Raw genomic sequence first — 19,368 nt, 5'->3', positions numbered from 1 at the left:
GAGGGTGTGGAGAAAAGGGAACCCTCCTACACGGTTGGTGGGAATGCAAACTAGTACAGCCACTATGGAGAACAGTGTGGAGGTTCCTTAAAAAATTGCAAATAGAACTGCCTTATGACCCAGCAATCCCGCTACTGGGCATACACACCGAGGAAACCAGAATTGAAAGAGACACATGTACCCCAATGTTCATCACAGCACTGTTTATAGTAACCAGGACATGGAAACAACCTAGATGTCCATCAGCAGATGAATGGATAAGGAAGCTGTGGTACATATACACAATGGAATATTACTCAGCCATTGAAAAGAATACATTTGAATCAGTTCTGATGAGATGGATGAAACTGGAGCCGATTATACAGAGTGAAGTAAGCCAGAAAGAAAAACACCAATACAGTATACTAACACATATATATGGAATTTAGAAAGATGGCAATGATGACCCTGTATGCAAGACAGCAAAAAGACACAGATATGTATAGTGGGCTTTTGGATTCAGAGGGAGAGGGAGAGGGTGGGATGATTTGGGAGAATGGCATTGAAACATGTATACTATCATGTAAGAATCGAATTGCCAGTTTATGTCCGGCGCAGGATACAGCATGCTTGGGGCTGGTGCACGGGGATGACCCAGAGGGATGTTATGGGGAGGGAGGTGGGAGGGGGTTTCATGTTTGGGAACGCATGTACACCCGTGGTGGATTCATGTCAATGTATGGCAAAACCAATACAGTACTGTAAAGTAAAATAAACTAAAAATAAAAATTAAAAAAAAATAAAAATTGTGGGGCAAAAAAAAAAAAAGAATGCATGTTTAGATAGACATCTGTCAAATAAATCAAGGAAGCAATTACCATTTAGAAGGAGTCAATCTTTTAGAAAGAGAAAAGGGAAAAGGAAAAAAAAAAAAGAAAGAGAAAAGGGTAACTATGGACAGTGGAGGGGTGGGGTATGAGATGCTGGCAATGTTCTATTTTTTGATCTGCATGATCACTGCATGAGTGTTTATTTGCTTTGTGTTGAATCACATGCATGTCTTAAAAAATATTTTTCTACATGTACTATAGATTTCATAATTGCAATTTTTAAAACAAAGGAGAATTTTTCAAGTTAAAAAAAAATAGGTGTAAAGTCAAAATAATTGTTTCTACTGAAAGAATCCAACATGTAAATTTGGTTTCCTGAGAATCAGGCAGGGTTCATAAAGTCACGTTCAGTGTGATTACTTCCTCAGGAGGCATACTGTAAAGCATTCTGAAGGTACTTGCAAGTACAATAAATAAAACACTGTGCCACCTACCATGTCAAAATTGGGCCCACCGATAGTAGATGTCACAGCGGTGTGCTGGGGCCAGCTCCACTGCCCACTGCTGATGGTTGAATATTCAGCAACTTTGTTAGCAGGATGTTCAACCATGGTAGCTTGAAATCATTTGTAGTGAGAGTATTTCACCGTGAAAATCAGGACACCTCTAAGAGCCGGTTTATAGCACGTGCTGTCCGGGACTACCGTACTTTGAAAATCTGTTCCCCTCCCACCCCCGGTGCTTTGCCTGGATGCACACCCAGCTATGATGTTTTGGCCACAGGAGGGAGGGCCAAACGCCTCTTCTTCTTAGAGCTGTGTTGTGCCAACTCCCGCAGTCCTAGAATGACACCCTGAATTAACATGCATGCCCGTTTACTTTGAGCCTGGTTATTTAACATGTATTTATACATGTTAACATATTTTTCCTCACCATGAGTGAACAGAAGATATATAGAGTACTTAACCACCAGGCACAGTTTTGAGTAGGGAAAAGAAACATGAGCAGAGAAACTGCCTTATAAGAAAGTTTATTAAGGCTCACAAAGGCGGGGAGTCCCATATTTTCACTTGTAAAATGAGAAAAGTCTATGTTCCATTGGTAATTATTGTTGGGAATAAGAGCACTCTTTTGCCTGAGATCCTTATTTGAATGGCGTCTTCAGTGAATAACTTTGTGATCTTGCCAAGTTACTCAGCTACTCAAGTTTCCGCCACAGCTATGTTGCAGACAGGGTCCATAATGAAACAGAGCTACAGTTCTCAAACCAGAGAGCACCTGCAATCACAGATTACTGGGCCCCATCCCCAGAGGTTCTGAGACGGTAGGTGTGGGTGGGGCCCGAGAATTGGCATCCTAAAAATTCCCAAGTGATGCTGCGGGTTACAATAGCACTCTGAGAACCGTTGAAACAAAGCAGAGAAATAATAACAGTTACATAATTCCGTCTCCCCTGTTCCCTTGACGGTTAGGTTGAGGAAAGGAGGACTAGCATTTATTGCGTATCTACAATTATGCAAGTTGTCTCATGTAATACAACATCCTCAAAGTAATTATTATTACCTCATTTTATGGATAAGGAAATCGAAGCTCCAAAAAGTTAAATGACTTGCCCAGAGCTTTATAATGAGCACCTGGTGGCTCTGGGATTCAAATGTAAGTTTGTCCAACTCCCAAACCTATGTTCAGTTTGTTGCATATTGCTGCCTACCCCAGTGTTTGACCTTGGCAATTGCATTAGCTTAGAGGTTTCATGTTATTCTACTTCCTCCTACATGACAGTTTCTCTTCTGCTGTAATGTCTTATTGTGTTTTTCTAGGTATTCTGGTATACAGCCAAAATTCAGTCCACTGGTCCAGAACAAGGTATTTGGCTCTTTCAGCCTCTTTCTCCCTCATCTGTAAACTGGGGAATCCTATTACCCACCTTAGAGCATTGTTCAGTTCAGTCACTCAGTTGTGTCTGACTCTTTGCAACCCCATGGACTGGAGCGCACCAGGCCTCACCGTCTATCACAGAGCACCGTGGTGGGATTAAAAGTCTGCAGAAACCACCTGGTAAACATTAGGTGCACAATACTTAAAGGAATTCATTCTGACCATCTTTGTGAATTGTCTTCTAGTATGTCTCTTCTTGACACCTATATATTGAAGTTCAGTTCAGTTCAGTTCAGTCGCTCAGTCATGTCCAACTCTTTGCAACCCCATGGACTGCAGCATTCCAGGCTTCCCTGTCCATCACCAACTCCTGGAGCTTGCTCAGACTCATGTCCATCGAGTCAGTGATGCCATCCAACTATTTCATCCTCTGTCATCCCCTTCTCTTCCTGCCTTCAATCTTTCCCAGCATCAGGGTCTTTTTCAAGGAGTCAGTTCTTTGCATCAGGTGGCCAAAGTATGGGAGTTTAAGTTTCAGCATTAGTCCTTCCAATGAATATTCAGAACTGATTTCCTTTAGGATTGACTGGTTAGATCTCCTTGTTGTCCAAGGGACTATCAAGAGTCTTCTCCAACACCACAGTTCAAAAGCATCAATTCTTTTTTTTTTTTTTTAACATAAATAGGTATTTTTATTGAGATCATCAAAACCCTCAGTGCCTAAATGATTCTGCTGATTAAGTGGAAAACACGTGAAGGCATGTCAACCTCTCAAGCAAAAGAAAATGCTCTCTCTCTAATGTAAATGGATTACATAAAGGCCTGATCTCCCATTGCAGCAAGTTCTGATGTTTCGTGCCCTAAAGGTCAGGTAGGTTTTATTCTCAAAAGCATCAATTCTTGAAGAGTATTGTGACTCTATTGAAGAGTATTGTGAATATGAAATGAGATAACATGTAAGAGACGTAGCAATCAGCCAATCAACAAGCAACCCTTGTTAAGTATCTCCTCTGTCCCAGGCATGGTGTGTGACTGTGAAGCAGAGTCCTTGCCCTAAAGGAACTTAATGATTGTTCTAATCACTTCTTTTTGGAGGTGGAAGGGTTTAGATCTCAGATAGCTTTATAAGGCTACCGCTGCTGCCTTTTCGATACTGCTTTGCTTTGCTTCTGAGTTGGTTAGTCGGTTGGTTTCTCAGTATGTTACAGGAGCCCGTGGGTTGGCTGGGAACTTGGGACCCTACTTTTGAACTCCCAGCAGTTCCCTGTCTGCTGTCACACAAATGGCCTTGCTTGTATCAATAATGTGACTCTCTCTGGGCTTAGGGTCTGTGGTGCTGCAGGTCTAGGTGTGACTTGCTGCTATGACTCCCAAGACAGCTGCAGAATGTGGAGTTAAGAGCTCATTTTTCTTCCAGCATCTTCCACATCACAGAACTTGAATTTCCATGCTTGGTGCGATGCCTGAGAACTTCAGTAATTAGTAGTGCACTTGTTAAAGTCCCCTGGGCTTCCCTTGTGGCTCAACTGGTAAAGAATCTGCCTGCAATGCGGGAGACCTGAGTTCAGTCTCTGGGTTGAGAAGATTCCCCGGAGAAGAGAAAAGCTACCCACTCCAGCCAGTATTCCTGCTTGGAGAATTCCATGGACTGTACAGTCCATGTCGCAGAGTCAGACACGACTAAGTGACTTTCTCTCACATGTGAAGGTCCCCAGTGGCTGTCAGGTTGCTAAATCCATCACTCAGCTCTCAGTCCCCATCTCAGCGAATTCATCAGCAGCATTTGCAGTTATCCGTCTCCTCTCTTCTCCCTCAGGCACATTCTTCACTTGGCTTCAAGGACACCACACCTTCCTGGTTTGTAGTTTCCATCTCACCTCTAGGGAGGTGTCCAAATCCTACTTCCTCCCATTCCTGCCTGCCATCTGCTTCTTCTCAGGTAAAGTGCTTTTGCCCTTCCAGTTGCTCAAGGAAAACCCTTGCAGTCACCATTTACTCTCCATTTCTCCCACCACACTATCTAATGCATTAGCAAATCTTGTTAGCTCTATACCTATAATCTGACCACTTCACCCCACCTCTCCTGCCACCATCCTTGTGCAAGTGACCATCATTTCTTGCCTGGCTTATTTTAATAGCCTCTGAACTAGTCTCCCCACTTTGATCCCTGTCCCCCTTGGTAAATTGTTCTTGACCACGATGGTCAGGTTCGTTCTTCTTCTCTCTCTTTTTGTTTGGCTGTGAGGGATCTTCATTGCAATGCAAGGGGGTAGTGCACAGGCTTCTCCAGTTGTGGCAGGTGGGCTCAGTAGTTGTGGCCCAGGGGCTTACTTACTTGCTCCCCTTGAAGAGGAAAAGTTAAAATTTTACATAACTTCCTTCTGCCTCTGTAACTTAGCCTGCCCCTTGCAAAATCTAGATCACGTAGGTCATGTAGTCTCAGAAAGTGGGGACTTGCAATACTAGGAACTGGAGTTTATCTCACTCACCCTTGTCCTGCTCTTTGCAATTGCCTAGACCCCGCAAATCTGCTTAATCATGCCTGTCCAGGCCAGGCATCCTCCTCCCCATCTTGACTAGTGTTACCACGAGTGCGCGAAACCCCTTAGTTTAAACCAGCCTATTGACAGCTAGTGTTGCCCACTACAGTCTGTCTATAAAAACTCTGTAATCCCTTTGTTCCGGGCTCAGAGCTTGAAGTGTTAACTCCTCTGGCCTGGCTGGCATAATAAACCTGTGTTCTCCAGCTCTCCTAGTGTGGAGCTTGGTTTCTCGAGTACTGGTTTCTGCAACACCCTTACTTCCTTAAGGAATTGACTTGAAGCTGTCAGGTCACACGGGGTGGGAGTGGGATTTTTTAATGTCTCAAGGAGAAGCATCTTGGCAAAACTTTCTTCTCCAGGGTGCTTATGGAAGAGACTGCTATGATATCTTGCTCTTCCTGATTTACTTGAACAGAAATTCACTCTATCTTGATTGATACACTTTTGTGTCCTTAATCAGAATTATAGGGATTTCCTTGGCGATCCAGTGGTTTAGACTTCACCTTCCAATGCAGCAAGTGTGGGTTCCATCCCTGGTTAGATAGCTAAGATCCCATATGCCTCAGGACCAAAAAACCAATACAACAGAATTAATATTATAACAAATTCAATAAAGACTCTAAAAAATGGTCCACATCAAAAAAACTTTAAAAAATTATATTGAGAGACAATGCTTTTGCTTTCAGTAGCCAAGGATGATATATAGTGTCTATGGGCTGAGTACAGCAAGGCTTTTTCCAATTTGGGTACAGACAGCCAAAAACTTGAGCTAAATCAAGGTCATTCTTTGGATATTAGTACTTTTGTTATCTCTCAGACATACACTTAACTTCTTGTAACTTGGCCTTTTGTGTTAAAAGCTGAGCATCTACGTTTAGGAATGAGATGGATAGATAAAATTCCAGTTAACTGAGGGCTTTAATTAATGAATTGTGGTTGATTGATTTTGTAAATAATGGAAACCTAAGACAAATTTGAGTCCTGCATTTACTCAACCTGTAAACCAGAAACAGTCACACCTCACTGTAGCCAACCTTGAGCTCAGTCCAAATGTAGCTGTTCTTGTAATATACTAGTTGATAATTGTTCTAACAAGTGGACCCCTTCTGTTTCCCAAGGCTTAGGAATCTTTTGTTCTATTGAGAATGTTGCAGGGCGGCTCCTTGTTGTAGCAAAGTTTAGCTCAAAGATAAGAACATGGATGTGTGTAGTTGTGCTAAGCGTTTGGAGAGAGGAGAAAAAAGCTGTTTTGCTTCACTGCACCTGTCTCCCTGGGCTGTGATGCAAAACGCAATCCTTTCGAACAAAGGACTGTAGGAAGTAACAGTCCTTCAGCCTTACCAGTGAATTCAAATTGGCTCCAAGAAAACAGATTCAAATCAGTAACCCAAACCCCAGCCAGAGCCAATTCTTTGTGAACAATAGCTGTAACCAACGCCTCACTGAACATTGGGTGATCAACTATTTTAAGGAACGTGGGCACTTAACCCCAAAGTCAGGTTTAATTGTGTGTGTGTGCTCATTCGTGTCCCACTCATTGCGATGCTATGGACTATAGCCCGCCAGGCTCCTTTGTCCATGGGATTTTTCAGGCAAGAATATTGGAGCAGGGTGCCGTTTCCTCCTTCAGGGCATCTTCCCAACTCATGTTTAATTAGTTAATTAATTTTAGTCTGCCTCTTTATTTAAATAAAAACAAAGGACAGAAAGGGTTTTATAATTTTAAATACAGTGAAAATGGAAAATTTAAAAATGGACTGGAAGCTGGTTATGGAAAAATAGGAAGTACTTTCAGAAATGTGGATAAAATAGTTTGAGCATGAAATTTAACCCTGAGCTTCCTAACACCCAAGGCAAAAGTAGAAATGTGGGCCATGTGAGTTTCATCATCATTATCTGAAGGAGATGGAGGAGGGGAGGAGATGGAGAAGCAAAGCAGCTGAGCTGCATCTAGTTTTGTTTGAAGAATGCCAGCATTCACCTGGCATTATATTATTGGAAAATTAAATTTTGTAGATCCTCATATAAGGGACTTGAGATAACTTGCTCAGAGATGTCTTCAGCTGTAGTTTTGCAGGAGCAAAAGTGGCCCCCATCTTACCATGAAATCATGAAAGCATAAATCAGTGATGGTTCTTCCAAGGAAAGCCGTCAACTCGTAATTATGCTCCGAATATAAGCCTAATTCTATGTCACGTTTATTTTTAACTCTGGTTCAGGGATGTGAAGTGGTTGCTCGTCATGAATTGACTTCCAGAAAGATGGATGCTAGAGACACAGCCAGAACAGGTACTACAAACAAATCAGCTTGAGCAAACCACCAGAAAATCCCCGTTTCTTCTTTTTTCCACTGGTTGCTCAATACTGTACTTACCCCTGTGTGATGCTGTCAAGAGAGAAAATGAAACAGTCAGGACAGCCTTTGGCCAAAGGAAACGTGAAGAACAGCACTGACTTCATGGGCTGAGCAGGAGCCTCAACTGTAGGAAGTTCCCAGTGGGCACATTTTGGCTTTTCCACCTGGAGTATGGACTTCCTGGGATGGTAGAAGAAAGCCCCGCCTGCTATCTATAGTAAGAGTGGTCCCTGCCCAAGGACAAATATTGGTTTTACCAAACTGACCCAGTTCCAGTGTTTGACTGTATATACAATAGCAGCTTTTCTGATACACAGTTTCAGGAAATCAATTAACTTGTTTCCTTGCTGTCTCTCATCTGGTTCTTTGGAGCCATCTGCAAAGGTCCATGTTGCAAGTGCATTTGGCACCAGGGAGGCCCTTATCAATCCTATGAGGCATTCTGGAGGGAAGCTCACAACTTCTCTGGATCGAGAGAAGTTGCCTCACAAGGAAGTAGGTACAGAATTGAACGCGCCCATTCCATCTCCTGGTTATAAGCCTCTAAATGAGACAGTTTCCACTTGGGGACAGCCTAGGGATGGATTCTTTTTGGCTGTGCGTCCTTTGGAAGACACAAGATGCCAAGTGAATGGCAGGGGTGATGAGTAACAGTCTTCTTTCTGGAACACTGAGCTGTCTTATGGACAACAGAGGGCATGAATTGGCATTGAGAAGCAAGGGGCTGTCCCCTTATGGGAGGGACATTAAGCAAAGTCAAGTCAAAGGACAGGAAGAGAGCTCCCTAACTTCCCCATTTTATTAAACTGATGCATTCTGAGGCACCCAGTTTTGTTCTGAGCATGGCAACTGTGGGGTTTTCCCTGTCTGGGTGAGACATGTGATTCAGCTCTTTGGCTAATATCCCTTCTCGGCTCTTGGCTCTGTCTTAACTTTGCTGTAGGAAAAAAATACTTCTCAGAAACAGGCATCACTTAACTGAGCCACTTGCTAGAGAGACTGACATTCATGCAGAAATTCTGGCTTCCCAAGAGGAACAGAAAGTAAAAGTAGTAAAAAAAAATAATAACAGCCATTGCTTCTATTTGTTGTTGTTTAGTTGCTATGTCATGTCTGACTCTTTTGCAACCCCATGGACTGTAGCCTGCCAGGCTCCTCTATCCATGGGATTTCCCAGGCAAGAGTACTGGAGTGGGTTGCCATTTCCTCCTCCAGGGAATCTTCCCTAACCAGGAATCTAACTGGGGTCTCCTGCATTGCAGGCAGCTTCTTTACCACTGAACCACTGCACTTTATATATGTGTGTGTGTGTGTGTGTGTGTGTGTGTGTATATATATATATGTATACATATATATGTGTATATATACACACATATATAAATACATAAGTGCAGCTTCTATTTTAAGTACTTCCCTTACATTTATTCATTTGATGCTCTTAACAGCCCTGTGAGGTTGGTGGTGTTATTTTCATTTACAGGTGATGAACTTTGGGAACAGAGAGGGTTAGCAGATTGTCCATGGCCACACAGAGGTGAGATAATGTCTGCTGAACACAGTATACTAAGAAAGTGTCATCAGGTAAGGGACTGGGTTGTCTGCAGGCCTGATGCTCTTGAATCTTCTTTGAATCCAGGAGCCCTTTGAGAATAGGTTGAAAGCATATACTGTCTTCCCAGAAAAATGTACCTATGCGTTATCGTAGGAAAAAACCCCCAATATAGCTGCTTTACTTGAGGAATTGCACCTCACTGACTGTTTAACAAGGAATAATATCATTTTTCTGATACTGATAAATAGCATTTATCTGAGAGTGGTGCTCTCAGCCCTCTTTTCTGCAGGCAAGCTTCTGTTGATGAGCAACCAACAGGACTTCTCAGGCTGTCCTCATAACGCTAGTCATTTGCATTTATTAAAGTCTTTTGTACATGTCACACATGTATACAATTTTATTTGTCAGTTACAGCTCCATAAAGCTGGGGCAGCGGGAAGGGAACAGTCTCGTTTAAGTTATTAAACCTTAATGTTAACAATGTTAGGTACATTCTCTCCATTTAAAAACTTTAATCCTGTTTCAATTCCAAACATCCCTCCTCTCCCAGGCCTCCTCTCCCAGGAGGCTCCTCTTCTTCTGAGATGTGAGTGTGCATGCTGGGTGAGGTATGTCTGCTGTCAGTCAACCCCTCTGTCCTCCGTGGATAATCCCTGCTTCAGGTCAGACGAGGCACCTGCTAAGAGCCCACCTGCAAGAGACTCAGTGTCAACATCAAGGTCAAGTGGCATGTTGAGGGGTGGGCATGCTGGGGGCACTGTCCATACAGAATTTAAAAGCAATCGTAAAACTGACAAAAGTCAGTCTGTGTTTGTCCTCATTATGCCCAGAAAATATCAAACAACGTCAGTGATAAAATACTCCTTCCCACTTGCGCAGACCATACCCCCTTGGTACACTATGGTGTCAAGCAACTTTGCCAGGCTGTAGGAGTCCCTTGAGACTGGACATGTTCAGGCTGACTGCCAGCAGGAAGCCCCTGCCACTCCTGCCTCTGTGCCCAGTGGAGCTTGTTTCCTCGTTTCCAGCAAACCAGCAGCCTCCCAGCTCATCGTGCTCTCCAGCGCCCCAACTCTGGCACCTGCAGGTCCTGGCTGCTGGCAGGGTGGAGGGGAGAGTTCTTGCCCTCTCTTGACGCTGCCACTCCAGTAGCGCCAGGGCAGCTCGGTGGACATCAACTAGGCGATGAAGTGTCCATCTCCCCATCGTGCAGACACTGCCAGGTTTTTACTGAGTCTCATCCCTGTTTGAACTAGTCGAAGGCCCACTCCTCCCTCTCCATCCCCAGGGGAGTAAGGATAGAAGAACTTCTTTTCACAAACACTGTCCTCCCCCAAGAAGCATCTCCCCTCTCACCCTCAACCACCAGCTTTATATAGACCCAGGTGGTGGAGAGAAGGGGGTCTATGCCTGACTCCTATGAGCGTTAATCTCTTGACAGGCCTGGGGGAAAGGTGGCTTACTTCAAGCTGGTGGCTCATGGACTTTGCTTTTTTGTCTTTAGGTTATTTATCTGGCTGTTCCAGGTCTCAGCTGCTGCATGCGGATCTTTAGCTGCGGCGTGTGAACTCTGAGACCTAGTTGCAGCATGTGAGATCTAGTTCCCCGACCAGGGATTGAACCCAGGCCCCCAGCACTGGGAGCCTGAAGTCTCAGCCATTGGATCCCCAGGGAACTCCCTGGTGGCTCATGGAATTTGCTACATGGTAGATCCAGTTCCCTTTGTTCTCAGTTCCTATCATAATTTTGGGAAATGAGAAACAATTTTTCTTAGCATCTCAGGCCCCTAGACTGTAGTTGTATAATGTTCCATGGGATTCTCAGACCAGTGCCAAGATGAAACAGATGCTAGACTTACCTGGCAAGGATTTTAAAGCAGTCATGGTGAAAATGTTTCAACAAGCAATGACAAACATATTTGAAACAAATAAAAAACTGAAAAATCTCAGCAAAGGAATAGAAGATGTGAAAAAGAATCAAGCAGAAATTTTAGAACTGAAAAATGCAGTAACCAAACATTTAAAACTCAGTTGATGGGCTTAAGGGAAGAATAGAGAGAGGACAGAAGAAAGAATTAATGAACTTGGTGATAAAAAATAGAAATTCTCAAATCTGAACAGTAAAAAGAAATATATGGGAAAAAACAGAGCTGTAGGGACCTATGAGACTATAACAAAAGAATATTTGTGTCATTGGAGCCCTAGGAAAAGAGTGAAGCTTAAAATGTATTTTAAGCAAAGACGGATGAAAACTTCCCAAACTTGGCAACAGACACAGATTAAAGAAGCTGAAAAAGTCCCATAAAGGATAATCCTAAAAAAAAAAAATTCATGCCAAGACACGTAATCAAGCTTCTAAAAATTAAAGAAAAAAATTCTTGAAAGTGGCAAGAAAAATGATCCATTATCTATCTGATTTCTTCCATTTAGCATAGCATCTGTGAGATTCTTTTATCTCACTTTGTAAACTCAAGTTTTTTCTTTTTTATGCTGAATAGTATTCCATTTTATGACTATCCCATAATTAATTAATTAATTATTCTGTTGATGGGCATTCTACTTGTACCTAGTGTTTGACTATTATGGATAAAGGGCCCTATAAACATTCTTGTGTGTGTATTATTGTTTGCACATGAAGTGTCTTCTTTGGGTTAATATATAGAAATAGAATTGCTGGGTCATAGTTTCAGCTTCGGAGAAGGCAATGGCACCCCACTCCAGTAATCTTGCCTGGAAAATCCCATGGACTGAGGAGCCTGGTAGGCTGCAGTCCATGGGGTCGCTACTAGTCAGACATGACTGAGCGACTTGACTTTCACTTTTCACTTTCATGCATTGAAGAAGGAAATGGCAACCCACTCCAGTGTTCTTGCCTGGAGAATCCCAGGGACGGGGGAGCCTGGTGGGCTGCCGTCCATGGGGTCTCACAGAGCTGGACACGACTGAAGTGACTTAGCAGCAGCAGCAGCAGCAGTTTCAGCTTTTACATTCCCACCAGCAATGTATGGGAGTTTGTTGTTCCATGCTCTTGCTAACACTTGGTTCTTAGTCTTTTGTTTTAGCTATCCTGGTGGGTATGACCCTCCCTTTATGTATTCTCAACCATCACCGCAGTCCATCTACTGAACTTTTCATTTTCCCAAACTGAAGTTCTGTGCCCATTAAACGATTAATTAAACCACTCATCCCTCCCTCCCTTGAGACCCAGCGACCATCATTGCACTGTCTGATGGTGAATTTGACTACTTCTAGGTGCCTCGTGGGGCTTCCCTGGTGGCTTAGAGGGTAAAGCATCTGCTTGCAATGCAGAAGACCCAGGTTTGATCCCTGGGTCGGGAAGATCCCCTGGAGAAGGAAATGGCTACCCCACTCCAGTACTCTTGCCTGGAAAATCCCATGGACGGAGGAGCCTGGTAGGCTATAGTCCATGGGGTCACAAAGAGTCGGACACGACTGAGTGACGACACCTTGACACCTTAGGTGCCTCATATGGGCTTCCCAGGTGGCGCTGTTGATAAAATCAAGAATCAGCCTGCCAGCGCAGGAGATGCAGTTTCTATCCCTGGGTCGGAAAGATCCCCTTGAGTAGGAAATGGCAACCACTCTGGTATTCTGGAAAATTCCATGGACAGAGGAGCCTGGCGGGCTATGGGGTCGCAAAGAGTTGGACACACAAAGAGTTGGAGCACACACACACATACAGGTGCCTCATATATGTGAATCATATGATATTTGTCCTTTTGGACAGGCTTATTTCATTTAGCATCAGGTCCTCAGGATTCATCCATGTCAGAATTCATTTTAAAGGTTGAGTAACATTCCATTGAAAGTATATACTACATTTGTTTATCCATTCAGCTGTCAATGGATACTTGTGAATAATGATGCTATGAACATGAGGTACAATATCTGTTTAACACCTTGCTTTTAAAAAGTATTTATTTATTTGGCTGTGCCAGGTCCCCGTTGCGGCATGAAGCTTCCTCTGTCTTTGTTGCGGCACGTGGGATCTTCATTTGCAGCATGAGAATTCTTAGTTGCAGCACGTGGGATCTAGTTCCCTGACCAGGGATCGAATCCAGGCCCCCTGCATGGGGAGCACAGAGTCTTAGCCACTGGACCACCAGGGAAGTCCTGACACCCTGCTTTCAATTCTTTTAGGCATATACTCAGAAGTAGAACTGCTACATCGTATGATAATTCTATGCTTAACTTTTTGAGGAACTGTCATACTTTTTTCCACAGTGACTGCACCATTTTACATTTCCACCAGCCGTATACAAGGGTTCTGATTTTTTCACATCTTTACCAACCCTTGTTATTATCTGTTTATTTTATTCTATTTTACTTTTTCAATAATAGCCATCATTCTAATGTGTGTGAACTGGTATTTCATTGGGGTTTTGATTTGCATTTCTCTGATAAGTATTGATATTGAGCATCCTTTCATGTATTTATTGGTACTGTAAATCATTTTTGGAGAAATGTATATTCAAGTCCTTTGCCCATTTTTTAATTGGGCTGTGTGTTTTGGTTGTTAAGTTATTGGAGATTTATTAATCCTTATCATTAGTCAGAAAAGATTAGAGTTGCAGGTAGAAATATATACACACACAGAGTCAGATGGTCTCCAAACTGTGTTGGTTTTGAGCTGCGACAGTGTGAAATCGATAAACATTTAGTAGAAACTACACCTTGAATTTTGATGTTTCCCAGGTCAGCGATATGAGGGAAAATACTCTCTCCTGATGCTGGGCACCAGCAGCAAGCCGCGGGTCCCAGTCAGCCAAGCAATCATGAAGGAAAACAGCCGATGCACTTAACAATCATTCTGCACCCAGCCAACCGCGCTGATCGCTTTCCATACAGCAGTCAATCAGTTATAAGAGATATTCAACATATTATAAAATAGGCTTAGTGTTAAATGATTTTGCTCGACCGTAGGCTAATGTGAGTGGCTTGGGCCCATTTAAGGCGGGCTAAGCTATGATGTTCAGTAGTTTGGGTATATTAAATGCATTTTCAACTTGTGATATTTTCAACTTTCCCGTGGGTTTATCAGGATATAAGTCGAGGATATAGATATCCCATAAGGATCAGAAATAGGATTTGCTACAATTATTTTCTCCCACTTGGGGGATTTCCTTTCACTCTGTTGATAGCGTCCTTTGGCCCAGAAACGTTTTTTAAAAAGTTTTTATTGGAGTATAATTGCTTTACAATGTTGTGTTAGTTTCTACTGTACAGCAAAGTGAATCAGCTGTATGTATGCATAGTGAAGGAGAAAGTGTTAGTCACTCAGTTGTATCTGACTCTCTGTGACTCCATGGACTGTAGCCTGCCAGGCTCCTCTGTCCAGAGAAGGCAGCCATTTCCTTCTCCAGGGGATCTTACCAACCCAGGGATCCAACCCGGGTCTCCTGCATTGCAGGCAGATTCTTTACTATCCCACCCACCAGGGAAGCCCATATCTATATATACATATGGCCCCTCTTTTTTGGGTTTCCTTTCCATTTAAATTTTAATGAATTCCAATGTATTTACTTTTTCTTTCATTGCTTGTTCTTTTGCTATCATATCCAAGAAATTATTGCTAATTGCAATGCCATGATGTTTTCGCCTAAGACTTTGGTAGATTTAGCTCTTACATTTAAGTCTTTGATCTATTTTGAGTTACTTTTAGAAATGAGGAGTAAGAGGAGGACCCAATTTCATCCTTTGCACGGGGATATTCATCAAACCAACACCATTTGATGAAGACTGTCCTTTAACCATTGAGTGGTCTTGGCATCCTTGTAGAAAATTATTTGACCATATATGCCTCCATGCACTCTTGAAACTTTATATGCCCCCGGTCCATTTGCCACATGATAGACCTTAAAATATTGTAGACAGCTATTGTGCCCCCAACTTATATGCATCAACCATCCTTTGATATAATTCTCCCATTTCACCTACAGTGCCTAAGAGGTACTTTTGAGGTTGAATAGGTGAATTCATTAATGAGTAAATATGACATGGTATAAACTTTCCTAATGTCCTTTCTTTCCCTACTTTGGGCATGCCGCAGTGTCCCAATGTCCTTAAAAATGTGGTTTCCTGAACTGGACACAAAGTTTCATATAAGGATGAGCCATCTGTATGCCAAAGGTTGTCACCTCCTATTTTCAGAACACTCTGCTTCTCTTCAGGAGCAGAGAGTTTTTAGTATTTTTGGCAGATGTGTCTGTTCACTGTTGACTCATGCTGGGCTTATGATCTGTAAAAACACCCAATGATATATTAAAAGAACGTTTATTGCTGTTTCCCCCACTTAGTTATAAAAGAGAGGGACTTTGGAAAACCATAGAAAGGTTAAAAAAAAAAGAAAAAGAAATCAATCATTAACATGTTTATCATTCATTCTACCTTCTTATCCATTTCTCTGTGTTTAAACTTTTTTAAAACAAAATTCAGATTATATATTTTATGTCATTATGTGTTCTTCACAATCTTGCTTCATAATGAGGCTATGTAACATCATTTTTTTGTTTAGTTGCTAAGTTGTGTCCAACTCTTTTGCAACCCCATGGACTGTAGCTCACCGGCCTCCTCTGTCCATGGGATTTCCCAGGCAAGAATACTGGAGTGGGTTGCCCTTTCCTTCTCCAGGGGATCTTCCCGACCCAGGGATCGAACCCGTGTCTCCTGCATCACAGACAGTTTCTTTACTGCTGAGCTGCCAGGGAATCCCAAGTAACATCATAATGACTATATGATAATTCTTTCGTTTAGTCTGTGTTTTACCTTAATACTCTTTTGTATGATTTACGAACCATTTTGCTATTGTTGGGCTTTTCCATTGTTTTCCCTGTCTGCTATAAATAATGCTAAAATGAGCATCTTGGTACACAACTCTTTTTTAATCCACTGAATATAAGTTGGACTTCACAATTTATCCATCATTGAGCAGTATACATATAACCAATGCACATTTAATAAAAGATTTCAAGTTCTGCTTAAATAGAAAATTCAAGATTCTGTGTGTTTTACACAAAACTGTATAGTGTTTCATCATTAGGAGCTGTTGTTTGCTGCTGCTCACATGCCCCAGGCGTATTTATCTATGAAGCCCTCAAGAGAGGTTTTATCAAATGCCCTTTCTGAGAACCAGTCATACTATGGCTGTGACAGTGCTTCTCAAACATTTTTTTCGCCCATGGCCTGTGCAATGCTTATTTATTCCACTTTTAAAATAGATCTATCAGCCGAGGGAATTTGGTAGAAAATGCCTCTGGAAATTCTGAGAGCTGTCTAGGGTGCCTGCCTACACAGCTTGAGAATCACTGGTCCCCGATGGGATAATTTTTTTTTGAAAAAATAAAAAGGACTATCTTCCAATGACTTGTTCTTAGTGAATTTGCATTGGTCCCTAGAGATCAAGGTACTAAAAGATCATCTGTGCAATACTCAGTTTAGAATTTTTCCAGGGATGGGCATTAAGCTTCCTGACAGTGAGAATTATCACCTACTCTAATTATATCATAAGTGCTGGTAAAACCTTATCTGGACTTCTACTTACTTTGGTAAATTCCCTTTTTGTTTAAGCCAATTTAAGTGTTTCTGTCTGCTGTTTGCAACTGAAAACATTCTAACTGAAGAAAGGAAACTAACCCTGAGATATTACTCACTGAAATTTAAATCGTAAAACAGCCAAGCAAAGTAGATGTTATTCTGCCAACTTATAGATGAGGAAACTGAGGTTCTGAGATAGCAAATGACCCATCATTCCAGGGAACTCAAGATTTGCCTTCAGGGGACTTCCTTGGTGGTCCAGTGGTAACGATTCCACCTTCCATTACAGGGATCATGGGCTCGATCCCTGGTTGGGGAACTAAGATCCCATATGCTGAGGGGCAACTAAGTTTGTGTGCCACAACTAGAGAAGCCTGTGTGCTGCGATGAAGAGCCACGCGCTGCAGTGAAGACCTAGCACGCTCCCCCCCAACAAAAGATCTTAATTCAGATCCCGGTCTTACCTCCGTGCTCATGTACTTCGCGTGGCTCACCATCCCTGTCCTAACCACCGTGCCCACATGTGTTCTACACTTCGTGGTTGGAAGACCTTCTCTTTGATGGAGACTGACATGAAAACAGATCTTAAATAGCCCTCTTCTAGTCGCGCTGGTTCTTTTCGCAATGTTTGGTTATTTATGGCTGCTCTGGGTCTTTGCTGTGGCCCGTGGGCTCCTCATTGCTGCGAGGGCGTTCTCAAGCTGTGGCGAGCAGAGGCTCCTCTCTAGCTGCAGCGCGTGGGCCTCTATGTGCGATGGCCTCTCTGATTGTGGAACTGGGCTCCAGAGCTTGGGCTCAGTAGTTGTGGCTCACAGACTTAACTGGATCTGACGAGGTGTCTCGTGTCCCCCTATCCACTGGACCACCAGGGAAGTGACGTGCTTGTCCTTTAATGTAGCAAAGCATGTCCAGAGCTATTTTTCATAGAACCTTAATGTTACTCTGTGTGTTAATATGTATGCCACGGAAAACAAAATCGTTCAGTGGTCACATGACTTGGGAAATGCTACTCCATCATGGAGTCATGGGTGGATTAGCATTTTAAAGGCTCTGACGAATCTTACAGTAAATAACCTGATTAATTTCATTTATCAGTATTTCTCAGACTTATTGGTCACAAAACCTTGTGTTGGAGGAACATTCATTAAGATTTGGGGGATACATCAGTTGTTCATTGGAACAGAGTTTGGGAAATGCTGATGTAATGGATGAAACCCTGTGCTTGGTATCAGAGACTCCTTTGTCTAACCCTTAACAAAGTTTATTGATCTGAACTTTGATGTATCAGGAGAAAATAGACCAATAATCACATCCTGTCTGACACAGTACTATGAGAATTCAAAGAAAATAGAGGAGCCATAAATAGCTAACATCTACTATGTGTTTGTTCTGTACTTAAACACTAACACCTTAATTTATTTAATTTTCACTATTCCTGCATGGTAGATTTTGTCATTGTACATGGGGGAAATGATGTTCTGGAGGGTCTCGCAGTCTCTTAAGTGGAAAAGCCAGGATTTGACCCCAGATAACATGGGTCCAGACCTGTAACCACTGCCCTGTCCTGCCTGTCATCTCTTATGCTCTGACAGTGACCAGGAGGCCCTTTGACAGCTCTTTGTGTATTTTCTAACCCCTGTCCCTTCTGCACTTCTTGCTTCTGCCTTGGAGTTCATTTTCCAAACTCCTACCCTGTGCTGCAAGAGCTGCTGGAAATTCCACATTGGAACACCATGGTGTTTCCACCCAGGGTGTGGGCACGACCTCAAGACATGTTCTTACCTCAGGCTGTGGAGCAAGTGATGGAGGACAGAGTGCCGGGCACGGTGACAGACCTGGCACGCGGCCTGTGGGCACCACGGGCTGGCCAGCAGGAACACTCTGGAGCCTGTGCTTGCTTCTCCTTCTAGAACAGCTCTGAGCTGGCTTTTCAAGAACAAATGCCCACCAAATAGTCTATTCCCTCCTCCCATCCCTCCCTCTCTTCGTTTCTTAATTTTTACTCTTTTAGTAGACAAAATTTATGCAGGGTGAAAAAGTCAAACAGCCTCAAAGAATGTAGGATAGAAATTAAGTCTTCCTCCCAACCCTGCCTTGTGGCTCAGCTGGTAAAGAATCCGCCTACAATGTGGGAGACCTGGGTTTGATTCCTGGGTTGGGAAGATCCCCTGGAGAAGGGAAGGGCTACCCACCCCAGTATTCTGGCCTGGAGGATTCCATGGATGGCATAGAGTTGGACACGACGGAGTGGCTTTCCAACCCTGATTCTCTCCCACACCGTTTCCCTTCCCAGAGGCAACCACAGTGCCCATTCCTCTCCAAGATTCCTAAAGCGGGAAAGCGCTTGTGGAGGTATTTGTCCCCCAGTTTTTTCACAAGTCCTGTGATATTATCACGTCTTGCTTTGTTTGCTCTTTGTAACAGCTGCTGAAAACTCCATCAGTTTTCTTAATGCAACCTATTTCCTGCAGACTCATCTGGCCACATTGTCTGGCTTATTTGATCTTGCCCATGGTGTGTGCACAGTTTTCCTATTTTCGTTTTGTTTTTTAAAAAAATCAAATCTAGTAAAAGGGTTTTGCTTTCCCATGATTCTCCACAGGCCCGAATACTGAGTGTCTGTTTTACTTTTTAACTCTCTGTTCCTTCCCTAGGTCCACAAAATTCCAGAGCTGTA

General features: G+C 42.9%; 1 protein-coding gene across 14 annotated transcripts in view; it reads left to right on the top strand.

Moving 5' to 3' along the window:
* Window positions 1-19,368, top strand: part of LYRM9 (LYR motif containing 9) — an 82,801-nt gene that overhangs the window by 39,631 nt on the left and 23,802 nt on the right. For 3 of the 14 annotated variants that reach the window (XR_011246998.1, XR_011246986.1, XR_011246988.1), the window contains exons 5-7: window positions 2,630-2,675; window positions 3,374-3,558; window positions 9,067-9,167. The exons of 9 other annotated variants lie outside the window; for them this stretch is intronic. The gene's annotated coding sequence lies outside the window, so the exon portion shown is untranslated. Of the gene's footprint in view, window positions 1-2,629; window positions 2,676-3,373; window positions 3,559-9,066; window positions 9,168-10,642; window positions 11,466-19,368 lie in introns of those variants that run through there. 2 more of the 14 variants (XR_011247003.1, XR_011247004.1) reach the window with 2 other exon arrangements.

The sequence above is a fragment of the Ovis canadensis genome, chromosome 11 (assembly GCF_042477335.2).
Source record: "Ovis canadensis isolate MfBH-ARS-UI-01 breed Bighorn chromosome 11, ARS-UI_OviCan_v2, whole genome shotgun sequence".
Lineage (NCBI taxonomy): Eukaryota > Metazoa > Chordata > Mammalia > Artiodactyla > Bovidae > Ovis > Ovis canadensis.
The sequence above is the reverse complement of the archived record's forward strand: the minus strand, read 5'-3'. Positions and strand labels throughout refer to the sequence as shown.